This window comes from Acartia tonsa, chromosome 1 (genome assembly GCF_053477335.1).
Source record: "Acartia tonsa isolate MP-2025a chromosome 1, ASM5347733v1, whole genome shotgun sequence".
NCBI classification, from domain to species: Eukaryota; Metazoa; Arthropoda; class Copepoda; order Calanoida; family Acartiidae; genus Acartia; species Acartia tonsa.
Genome location: NC_137260.1, coordinates 21,235,708 through 21,248,399, shown reverse-complemented (window position 1 = coordinate 21,248,399; position 12,692 = coordinate 21,235,708).

The window sequence follows — 12,692 nt, the reverse complement described above, 5'->3', positions numbered from 1 at the left end:
TTAATTGTGTTTTCCAATTTTGATGCAGACAATAAATAATAATAATAATTGGGGAGGATAAAAGCAAAACAAATTTGCTTGTTTGAACCCAAAATCTAAAAGCAATGAAACCAATAAAATGAAATCAATATTAATGAAATCAAGTAAGAAATAGGACTCATTTTTGCTGTGTATTCAGGGATAGTCATAAGGATCAGAAAGATAATGGAAAATGGATTGTATTCGGGGTTAAAGCACTATAGTCGAAAAATGATATAATCAAGGTCTCGGCAGCCGCGCGTCAGTCGCCTTTAAGTCTAATTAAAATCAACCGTTTACATTTTTAAAAATTAGCTAAAAGTCTAATCCGAATCCAAATACAGTATAAATAATCACTCTTTAAAAGGATTCAAATTTGAGGCTTCGGCGCGGTTGACGCACGGTTGCCGAGCCCTGATATAATCACAGCACACCGATGTTTTAGGTTTGTAAATAACTTTTCCAAATATTTGTCTACTTACCAGTTTTACTCTATTTTTTAAGTTAACCATTCCCCTCATTCCCTGTAAAATTCAATGATAATTTGCAGTTGCGAGATCATACAGGAATAGTGACAATTATTCCCTTTTAATTACTTCATCGGTCATAGTGTCAACGAAAAAAAATAGGCAAAAATAACCATTAAATGCTATAAAATTGTTTGAGGACTTTGTTTATTTATCTTTTTTTTATTATTTATTTTTCAGAACCCTATCCCTGCAATAGTGAACCAATAATATTGATATTTTAAACTCTTTTTACATAAACTGCAAAGAAGAGAAAGAATAAAAATCAGAGGGAAGGACTATGCATCTCTAACATATGCTTAACAATGGCAACAATGGTTTGTAGCGACTTTAATGGCCTTTAATAAAACAGGTAAAACTAGCCAGTAATCGACATGATGTAGTTATATTAAGCTGCTTTTTTAAAAACTACATTAGATTACTCCTTCCAAACCTTTGAATGCCCTCATTTTACAACCCATAACACCCCCCCCCCACCCAAAAAAAAATCTTGGATGTCCTTGTGATAAGGAGCGGTGGAAGTAAACCTCAACGGTCCATGCGACCACATAAACCAACTTACATTCAAATGAATAGTAAACTTCTTCGTTGCCTACCCCTGGTTTCAAAATTTCTAGGTGTTTTAAAAATAATATATTTATCTGAAAGAATGAAATGATAATAATAAAAATTAAGATAAACAGCTTATTTCAAACAATTTTCACATTATAAATAATTTATTTTTAATCATCCTAATCCAATAAACAATTGAAGTTATCAAGTATTTTTTTCCTAATTTTCAAAAGTTTATTATTATATCTAGTATCACGCAATTTAGTTGTTGGATTACAGCAGCAAAAAGAATAAATAAATAAGAATTAACTTGATGTTAAATTTCCCTTATAGTTTTCTTCACAGTACACTGCATGGATTTATGAAGTTTATTTTATAAGGACGTGCCTAGAAGTTTGCAATGGGGGTGTATATCTTGAAGGGGTGTGTTAACCTTGATGGCAACAATTTCAACAAGAATTTAAAATATTTTCAAGAAAGAAAAAAGAGAACTTTGACAGCCTAATATATTTTTAGCTGATTTAATCCCGAACTCCTCGTGTGCTCTTTCTGTGTTGAGGGATTTTTAGATCAACATAAAATACAATTTACTAAATCCACTGAAAAAGTGTAGTTTATCATCAAATACAATCAACAAAACTCTTTTTTTTATAAAACAAAGTATCCTGCTTTGTGTCAATTTAGAAAAATTAAACACTAGACTTTATTAAAATTAGAATTAGGTTTTAGCCTTTTTTTTTGCTACTAGAAATCCTCGATTTGCATACGCAAATACAAAACACTTGTCTCCTTATTTTTGAATGCCAGATTTATGAATATTATTAATCAATAATAAATACATATATTTAGTATTTAGATTTTTCATCAGATTTGTTTCTTTTCATCCTTTTGTCATGAAAAGATAAAGTTTATTGCTTAAAACTAAATTAAGGATAATAATGTTTTCAATGTTATTTTAAAAATCCTTAATTGAAAATTACCGTTTTGTTTATTTTTCACCATAAATAAAGCAGAACAGTTTAAGAGATCTTCGCTCATGAATTATTGACTAAAAAGCCTTCAAATAAATCGTATTACAGATTGTACAATACAGTAAATGTGGTGGTATGCAGATAATTTTTACTGAAGAAATAAACTTTGCCAAATTTCAATCCAACTTTTTATTTCTATTTTCTTACATTTTTATGCAGATTCAATTGTTTTGCACCTTTTTGTTCTTATTGTTGAGTTGCTGTACTTTTTGTTCCTTATTGTTGAGTTGCTGTACTTTTTGTTTCTTATTGTTGAGTTGCTGTACTTTTTGGTTTATTATGATTATGACTTCTACTTATGAGGCCCTATGAAGTTAGAAAAAATATAATCTTTACATCAAATATCTTTAGATAATAAATTTTACCTAATCCACGTAACTTGCCTGATTACTTTTATAGGATTGTTTTAGTTTCGAGTTTATGAATAGATTGAGCCCCTAACAACGTATAGTTAGAACATCTAAACAAAGGACATGCAATTTAAGGGTTATCTTTAGCCTTATATACCCCTCCAGAATTCGAATCTCCTTCAAAACCACGTCATAAACAAAGATGTTTAAACCTGCACCTACTGTTGCTAAGACAGAACAGCTACAGAGGTAGTATGAAAAAAATACAGGCTATACCCTAAACAATACATAGCTGTTAGGACTTTAAAGATAAAGGTTGTGCAATCAAAGAGTTGGTTGTCTGTAATAGTTGGGATGTTGTCTTGGGACCATCTACAAATATCTGGATCTACTTTGTACTTTATTTTACAAAAAAAATCAAAAATATATTTTTAATCTTTAACAATTTTTAAATTTGATTTACTTGAATAAAATATTAGTGTTCTCAAAATCAAATATTTTTGAATATCAAGAAAGAAATTTTTATAAAATTTTGTTCCTAAGAAATCTAAACGATTTTATATCAGAAATTTATTTAAATAATCATAAATAGACTTCTTAAAATCTACAAATTTATATTTTTTTAGAGAAACAGTGATATGCAATGAAAGAATTTAAAAAAAGTCTTCCTGTCTGTGTGTGTATCGAAAGCTTTCGCTAACCTCTGAACCGAAATTATTATACATCCCCAATGATTACAAATAAAAGTATCCTTTCTGTAGGATAAAATTATCTGTTGAAAAGTTTTTACATCTAGTTGTAACCAACCAACCAATCAAATTCAATAAAAGTATCCAAGTGTTTGAGCCAACGAATAAGTTAAAATACTAGTGTAATGTACAGTCAAATGTTCTCTTTCCCGGCCCTGCTATAAGTGGACCTGATTGTGCCTGTTTTCTAGATACTTAAAAATATTTCTGTGTGTGTGTGTGTGTGTTTGTGTATGTGTGTGTGTATTTGATTGATGTAGATTTCTATATTTGTGTGTACTGATAGATCTTTCTGTGTATAATATGTTTCATTAGCGTTCCAACTCTACAATCAAACAGATTAACCTAGGTAAAGAGAAATTGGTATTATCCTCTTAGAAACTTTTTTTTCAATATTGAAAATTTTGGTACCCCCCCCCCCCCCCCCCCCGACAGCGAACTATGAACTCTAGCCGCAGCGCTCGGCTCCCTAGCCTGCCTAGCCGCAGCGCTCGGCCCCCTTGCCTGCCTAGCCGCAGCGCTCGGCTCCCTAGCCTAAAACCTAACCTAACCTAAAATAGTTGTTCGTCGGTAGTTGGGGGGGGGGGGGGGGGGGGGTACAAAATTGAAAAAAAGAGGATAACGCCGAGAAATTTTATTTCTCATCTCTCTTATAAACTCGAAAAAAGTGTGGTTTTATGCTATTTATATTATCCACCTCCCCCCTCCCTAGGAGGAGAGCAACTAGATATACATTATATTTTATTTTTGTTAAATACCATATAATCGATAAAAACCATTAATATTGTAACCTTTGAATTTAGCTTTATATGAAAAATCTCCTCTTTATGAATTTAGAAATATTGATATTATATATTAGGATTGTGTTTATGTGTTTTGATAATTTTCTTTGCAACTAATTCTATAATTGTTCTTGTAAATTACACAATTGTGTGTGTGTGTGTTGGTGGGTTCGAGCCCCCCTACTGATATTTCTCAGTGGAAGAATTATAGGATATGATTACAAAAACATCATCCGTCCCTTGACTTTCGTCACTCTGCCAGCAATTTTGTTGACAGGATTAAACCTTTTTAGTTTAATCATTCTTTACACTCTTTTAAATACTTTCATTATAGAGGGTTTCAATATTATAGTTTTTCTTATTTCACAAAAGTAAAGTACAAAATGTAGTTCACTACATAGCAACAAACCCATTTCCCTCTAGTTTAATGCTAGGTATCCATCAAAATTTTTTACATACACCCAAATGACACAATTATGCAATTCTTGTAAATATTATATTTGATCCGAAATCATGTGAATGCTAAAAAAGGGGGTCTAAGGGGTACCTTCTGTATCTTAATCTTAACAACCACTTTTCTATGTGTAATTAATACCTTTCTACTGGTTGACTTATTATCATACTAAAGTTTTGTCATAGATTTCTAGATCTGAATACCCCTACTTCCTGAGTGATACCTTCCAACTTGTTGGATTGCCCAGTAATTGTTTTGTTATATTTTACCAATTCTGAACAGCCCTACTTTCTGAATGATACCTTCCTACTAAACTTAGCAAGTAAATGTTTTGTAATACTTTACTAAATCTGAACATCCCTACTCCCTGAGTGATTTCTTCCTACTAGATGACTTATTATCCTACCAAAGTTTTGTCATAAACTTAGCAAGTAAAAGTTTTGTTATACTTTACTAAATCTGAACAGCCCTACTCCCTGAGTGATATCTTCCTACTAGTTAAAGTTACTGCGATTGACTACCTTAGTGATACTTTTCTTATAGATGACCTATTAGTCAGTAAAAGTTTTTTCATATTTGGTAATTCTGAACAGGCATACGCCCTGAGTGATACCTTCATACTAGGATTGCCCAGTAAAAGTTTTGTCATACTTTACTAAATCTGAATACCCCTACTCCCTGAGTTATACCTTCCTACTACGATTGCCCAGTAAAAGTTTTGTAATATTTTTCAAATTCTGAACAGCCCTATTTTCAGAGTGATACCTTCCTACTGGTTGACTGATTACCCAGCAAAAGTTTTGTAGTAATTTTTCAAAATTTGCACTCTTAATTGGACCATCAACCAATAACAACAACAAAAATAGTGCCTTGCTTTCCAGGACAGTTATGAGGATGCTAAAAAATAATTGGTTGACATTGCTGAATTCTAAAAATTATGAAGTTAGGAAAAATCTAAATCTGAAATAAAGAAAAAGAATTTAAAATTTTTTGTTTGAAAATCCGCAGTTAGATCTATTGTTAGCCTATGAAGTTAAATTTTTATAATATTAGTTTGTCCAATATTAGATACTACTCGTTGCACGTCAAAAATTGCGATATTAGAAGCAATCCTATATTTAAAGCAGTAAGGTTTTTGTCTGTAGCTTATGATTTCAATAACTTAGAATGAACCGATTAAGTTTCCATCCTATAAAGTAGTAAGTAGTAACCACCCTCCCCAGAGAAATCACAAAAAATAGAAAAAAATGTATATTCAGGAGACTTGAAAGCAACATAGACACGAAATAGAAACAAAACATTAAAGTGTCACTAGAGGCCTCCAGGGGTGTATCCGCGCTAGTTTTCCATAAGGTATAATCAACAAGCGAAATAAATCTAAAATAATGTTTGGAGGACAAATCAAAGGTCGTTTAGATGCTAGGTGCGAAGCAACTAGTAAATTAAAAGCAACATATTCAAAACCTTTAAAAAATTTAGAGAAAAAAATCTAATTTAACCTGTATATAGAATATTTTTAAAAATATAGTTTTACGTTTAAAAAATATATTTGCGGATATTTCTATCAAATATCATGTACTATAGCTTTGCAGAAATAAAAAAAAATTTAGTGACAGACAAAAAGAGAGACTGAGAGGGAGAAAGGGAGGGAGATGAGAAAGAAAAAAAGAGCGATAAAGAGGAAAGATAAAGAGAGTAAGAGAGAGAGGGAGAGAGAGAGAGAGAGAGAGAGAGAGAGAGAGAGAGAGAGAGAGAGAGAGAGAGAGAGAGAGAGAGGGAGAGAGAGAGAGAGAGAGAGAGAGAGAGAGAGAGAGAGAGGGAGAGAGAGAGAGAGAGGGAGAGAGAGAGAGAGAGAGAGAGAGGAGAGGGAGAGAGAGAGAGAGAGAGAGAGAGAGAGAGAGAGGGAGAGAGAGAGAGAGAGAGAGAGAGAGAGAGGGAGGGAGAGAGAGAGAGAGAGAGAGAGGGAGGGAGAGAGAAAGAGGGAGAGAGAGAGAGAGAGAGAGAGAGAGGGAGGGAGAGAGAGAGAGAGAGAGAGAGAGAGAGAGAGAGATTAAGTGATTTTAAAAAAAGATACCCTCTTCCTTGCATTCTACAGAGGCCAGGGAATAGCCTGTATAGTTTTCGTTGGAAGGCATTTTTTAGAATCAAGTATTCAACAAACAAAAAGCAATTAAAGTCAGTCGTCAGGTCGAACAGATAAGCGATAAATAAAGAGTAGCTGCGGTATTAAAAAATGAAAGAGAGAATGAGAAGGAGGCTGTGCAATGTTGGTGAGCTAAATTCGTCACTGGAACACAAAATTTGATGGACATGTGTCAACAAATAATGTAACATACACACAAGAGACCACTGCACAGTGGAATAAAAATATATAAAATAGTCCACAGTGAAATAACACAATCCACAGTGGACCAATATTTCAATCCACAGCGGATTTAGATGATTTAGGTTTGCTAATCCATTCACTAAACTAATCTAAAGTGGAACAAGCTAAAGTGGAACAAAAGAGCCATACTAATTAACAGTGGAATAAAAATAGACATATTGATCCACAGTGGAATTAAAATAGACATATTGATCCACAGTGGAATTAAAATAGATATATCAATTCACAGTGGAATAAAAATAGATATAATAATAAAAAGAGACATATTGATCAACAGTGGAGTGGGACATATTAAACCCACAGTAGAATTAAAAAGATACTCTAAACTACATTGGAATATAAAAAGAGAAAATAATCCAAATTGAAATTGAAATACTTTGCAAGAGAAATCATGCAAGGTGGAATTAAATGAAACTGTCTTCAATGCAAACAATGGAAAACAAAGATGATATAGTTTACAGAAAAATAAAATTAAAAAAAGTAATCAAATAGTAATTTGCTGAGAAGCAGGGCTCGGCAGCCGCGTGTAGGCCTCAGTGAATTCGTTGGATTATAACTCTAACATTTAGCTTAATATATAAACATGTTTGACACCATTAAGAAAATTGAATTTATGCGCGGCTGCGAATCCTTCTAAGATGACAAGACAGCATTTCATAGTAGAATAAAACTGAGCAAATATATTGGAGTAAAAGACAAAACATTACATTTCTATAGATTAAAAATGAAGCCTCTCCAAAAAGCGAATACTATACGGCTCTTGAAATTAAAAATAACATCACTTAACATTTTGTTGTAAACTATGAAACTTCTGAACCTATTAATAAATAGATAAATACTTCTACAATGGGAAATTGGTGTATTTTAATGAAACTAGTATATGTTAGTATTTCACTTATTTTTTAAACAAATTATAGTTAAATTTAATGGTTAATAAAGCTGTTCTTAGCTTTATTTGGAATAAAATAATAAAAATGTTTGTTTTTCTTTAATATATGACATAACTAAATTTAATTTCTTTTAAGTTACTACATAATAAAGATCTTAATGATTGGTACATTCACAATTACGATAAACAAAATTAAGATTATTGTCTAAGAATTTTAGGTACCAGTGTAAAAGTCCCCTCCTTCCATATTGAATACATAAAAGATAAGCCATGAATACAGAGCTGGATCTTTAAATCATTTTAGTGGTGCGCCAGATAGGGGCGATCCAACTTTCCACTAATGAGAGCACAGCATTGTATGAAATGCCGCGCTGTGATTGGCTGAAATTTAGCGCACCCCGATCTAGCTCACCACAAAAATGAATTTAAGATCCAGCTCAGGTGTAGAAATTAATTCTGATGAATGTTGATCCCTGTCCGGTGAGGAGAATGAGGAATAGGTTTTGGTGGATTTTTCAGGAATAAAGATAAGAGTAAACTGTTTAGGACTCTTCTCTTAATAGGCTAAGATTGATAATTAAAATTTACAATCAAAGTAAGGTTCTATTAAAATGTTAATATGTTAATGTCGTGTGGGTGAGTTGCACCTGGACTGAATAGTCAACTTGTCAACTCAAGGCCAGACTCTTGGTCCTTCACCTCATACCCGTACTCGAACCCGACACCAACAGATAAGCGGACGTTAAACCACTTAGCCATATCTGCGGGTTCAAGGTTCTATTAAAACTGTTAATTCTATTTTTTTAAGGATCTTACAATGTTATATTTAAGACTCGCCGGTACGCCACAAGAAAGCTAAATTTTAGTTTTGATAAATAAAAGCAAAAAAAAATTTGGGGAGGGGGGGGGGGAGTGGGTTATTTTTTCTAGTGACGATTTTCTTGGAATGGCAGTGGTACCTTTTCCAGGTCCAGCAAGAAGTAGCTACATTGCAATGCATTGTAGATATTTAAAATTTTTAGTAGTTCAATTTTTTGGTCAATCTTGTTTATAACCTGCTTTCTGTAAACTTTACCCTTTTTAACCATACTTCTTAAGCTCTTATTCATACTTATTTTTTTTATATCTTCCAGTTATTTATTATCCATTATTATTAGTTTTATAAATAATGTCTCAGTTTACCCATCCCTGCATCCCGTATGTCTGTCTGGGATGGTTGTATGAGTGATGGGGCTCACAGTGATTGATTATATGAGATGGTTTCCATACATGCAAAATCTTGCAAAATTACTTTAGAAATACACTCTTAGAGAGTTCACTATAGTACTGTTACATTATAATGATTAATGATTGCTAGAAACAGCCTAAGATCAGAGAAAATGAGCAATTTTCAATATAAAATTTGATTGAGTGACTTTGTTTATCCGTTTTCATACAACTTCATGCCTTACACACACACACGCACACACACACACACATAAACACACATGTATACACACACAAATTTACTCATAAATCTAAAATTTTAATTATTATTTAAATATTTTGATGAGTTTACTATTACCGAGAGATTTTAAAATGTTAAAGTTTTCTTAATTTTAATAATTGTTTACTATCTGATTTGCAAGTTTAGTTATCAAAACTATGATTAACATAGGTATATCTACTTGAGAGATTAGTACACCTAACTGGTATCGGGGAGGAAGGTGATATTGGACTGTTTATTACACTAGACCCCAAAGTTTTATAATAACACTTTCTTATTCGTTGGCTTAACAACTTTGGGGACTTTTAGTAAATTTTCATTGATCGGTGAATTAAGTTGAATGTCTAAACTTTTCAACCACTAATTGTAAAATACAGATGGGGTAACTCTGTGTATCATCATAGGGGATGTACATCAATATTTTGGCTATTATCTTATATTTATAGGTCCCTGATATGAAATACTTAGAATTTTATGTTTTTACAGCCTAAGTTAATTTTATTCATTTAGTTATGTATGTTAAGATAGATACATAAATAGTTATTAAATTAAATTGAAAATACTCTTCTATTAAAGAAGATATTTTTTAGTAAAGTAGAAATTGAGAGCTATTTAGTTAAATATATAGAAAGTGAGATAGATAGATGATTATTTGTTAAATCAAAATTTGAAATGGTACATTGAGTGATGGTTTTTAACTGAAATGCTTTTAAAATAGATATATAGAGAATAAATAACCGATATCTTTGGTTATAATATCCAAAAATATTAACCTTTGATTATTTAATATACATAATTATAAGAAAAATAAAATAAAATGGTACATTTTTGGCTAGGTAAACCTATATTCTTAATCATTCTTAAATTATGGAAGAATAAACCACCAATAGAAATAAGGGATATGAAGGTTGCAGAAAAATAGTCTAAAACCACTCAAAAGCTTAAATCTTTAAATTGAATAGCCTTAAACCATACTGGGACCTATGTAAATCTTCTCTAAAAAGAAAAAAATCAATTTGTTCACTAGTTATTGAAATCTTAAGCTTCAGACAAAAGAAACCTTACTACTTTATATTAATAGGATAGTAGACGAGAAACATTAGCGCATTAAAATATCATCCTGTAAAAAAGTACTCTAAATTTCTGCTCTTTTCTTTGCCTCCAATTTTGAACTGCCTTGTCATTTTTAGAGACGGTTGGGCTGGGTAGTGTGGGTGAGTTCCACAAAGATGCAAATAAAAGAATAGTTATTAATCGCATCGTATTATAAACAGCTTTCCGCGGATATAAAAATGTAAAATTCTACGATCAAAACCAGTGTTGATAGCCCCGAGATGCCGAAGGCACGGGCTAACTAAACTGGTTTTAATATTATGATTTTACATTTTATATTCGTAGAAAACTGGATATAATACGATACGATACATGATTTTTCAGTATGACTTAGAATCGGTTTTAATCCAGTTTTTAATTTAATTTGTATTGGTTTCGGTAGAGTATGAAAATTTTCTTAGGGAATAGTTCCTTGGAAGACGTTAAGCAGGTGCAAATACAGCATTAAACCTGCCCAAGATATTTACAAAGCCTTAACAAACTTTAACTTCGGTGCTTTTGAGATCATATTTGACAATCACAAACATACAACTAAACTTTTTTAGGTTTGATTTATGAAAAAAACTTTTGCTAGATGGAAACTTTTTTTAGTTGTTTTATATAAATATACTTGGCTAAATTGAGGGGTGCTAAACTAGGCAAAAATAAACAATTCTTAAAATATATCATTTTAATATGATAATATCTACTTTTTAAAGTAATCATCTAACAGAGTAAGACATAGAAACATACACCTACAACTAAAACAAAAACCCCTTAAGGCTTAAACACCTCCACCCCCTCATTTTTTATTAAAAGAAAAAGTTAACCCACCCCTAATTTTATTTAAAGGGTTACCCCCAAAAATAGTTATTAACCTTCCCAGAACCTATAATAAGCTACATGATCATAAAGAAAGTAAACATTCTTTTGTGCCAACTGACAGAATTTTATTAAGGTATAACTAAAGAGTAGGTGCGCTCTTTTAAAAAAAGTTTATTTTCCACTCTGAAAATATGAGTGCTCATCTGTCAATTATCAAGACACTCAAATTAAATAGATGTTTTGATTGACTAAGATAAAATTTTCAAGCTTGACTGATTTTTATCTTGCAGTGCTCAAGCTGCCGTGTCCTAAATGCATATTTTAACCCAAAATAGGAATTTCAACTTGATAAACTAACATTGGGGGAGGGGATGATCTAATGTTTAAAAATATAATATGGTAGAAAATGATACTTTTTCCCAATAAAATCTATTAAACAGCTTGATTATATGAATAATCTAATTCTCATAAGATTTTTATGTTCTACTATAGTTTTTTAGCTTTTTCATGGAGGAACGGAAGAGTTTAGTTTCACCCTTTCTTAGAGAAATAGCACGATAATACTCCCCATCCCTCTTAACAAGATTTGGTTTTAATTCTAAAACAAAACTAAATAAAAGCACAAGAAAAATAATAGATTGAAAAGTTTTCTTCTATTATTTGTAAAGCTTAAGTAATATTTAATCTATGTAAAATCATAATTTGTTTTACGTCTGCAAGTCTAAACTTTTAATGTACCCAATTTTATACACATTTTGTACACGTCCGTATGTCTGTCTGTCAGTCAGTCCGTCTGTCCGTCTGCCTTATTAGATACGACATAATTTGATAGATTTCAAGGTATGCCTGTGAATGATTTGTGATGTATACAGACAAGACAGATATTTTGTTCCCTGTCAAATGCTTTACGAATGTCAAGGAAAATTGACCGTTTATTCTTTAAAAAAAAATTAAAATGGTGGCTACTTTTATAATAAAATCGATAAGATTATTTTTATAAACCAACATTTTAACAGAAGGAATTAAAATTATATAAAAAAATTAAAAAGGAACTTACAATAGGTATAGATTAAGAAAAAAATCTAATTAAAATTTGCAGCTTTGACAGAAGCATAACATTTATGTTTTTTTTATCTTTGTTATTCTTACAATGTTTTTTTTTATCAACAATTTGATTGAAATGAATATTATTCTATTTAACAAATAAAATAGTGTATCATCAGCAATTTATAAAATTTATTTAATTGATCTTTGAATTGAAACTTTTTCTTGTTAAATTTAAAGAGAATTCAATAATTTTATTCCAATATTAAAAGATTAACAATTTCAATGGAAATTTTGATCTTTGAAATAATTCAATACAAAAGAAGTATTTAAAATTGTTCTATACGATTAATATTTACTATACTTAACCCTTCACACTTTCTTGGCTAATATTTTAGCTAGTACAGTGCAGTGTTTTAAAAATTATTTTTGGTTTATAATTTAGTAAAGAATTTCCGCTTTTAAAATATTTGGAATGATTTCTATTCCGCTACACTTTATTTAGCA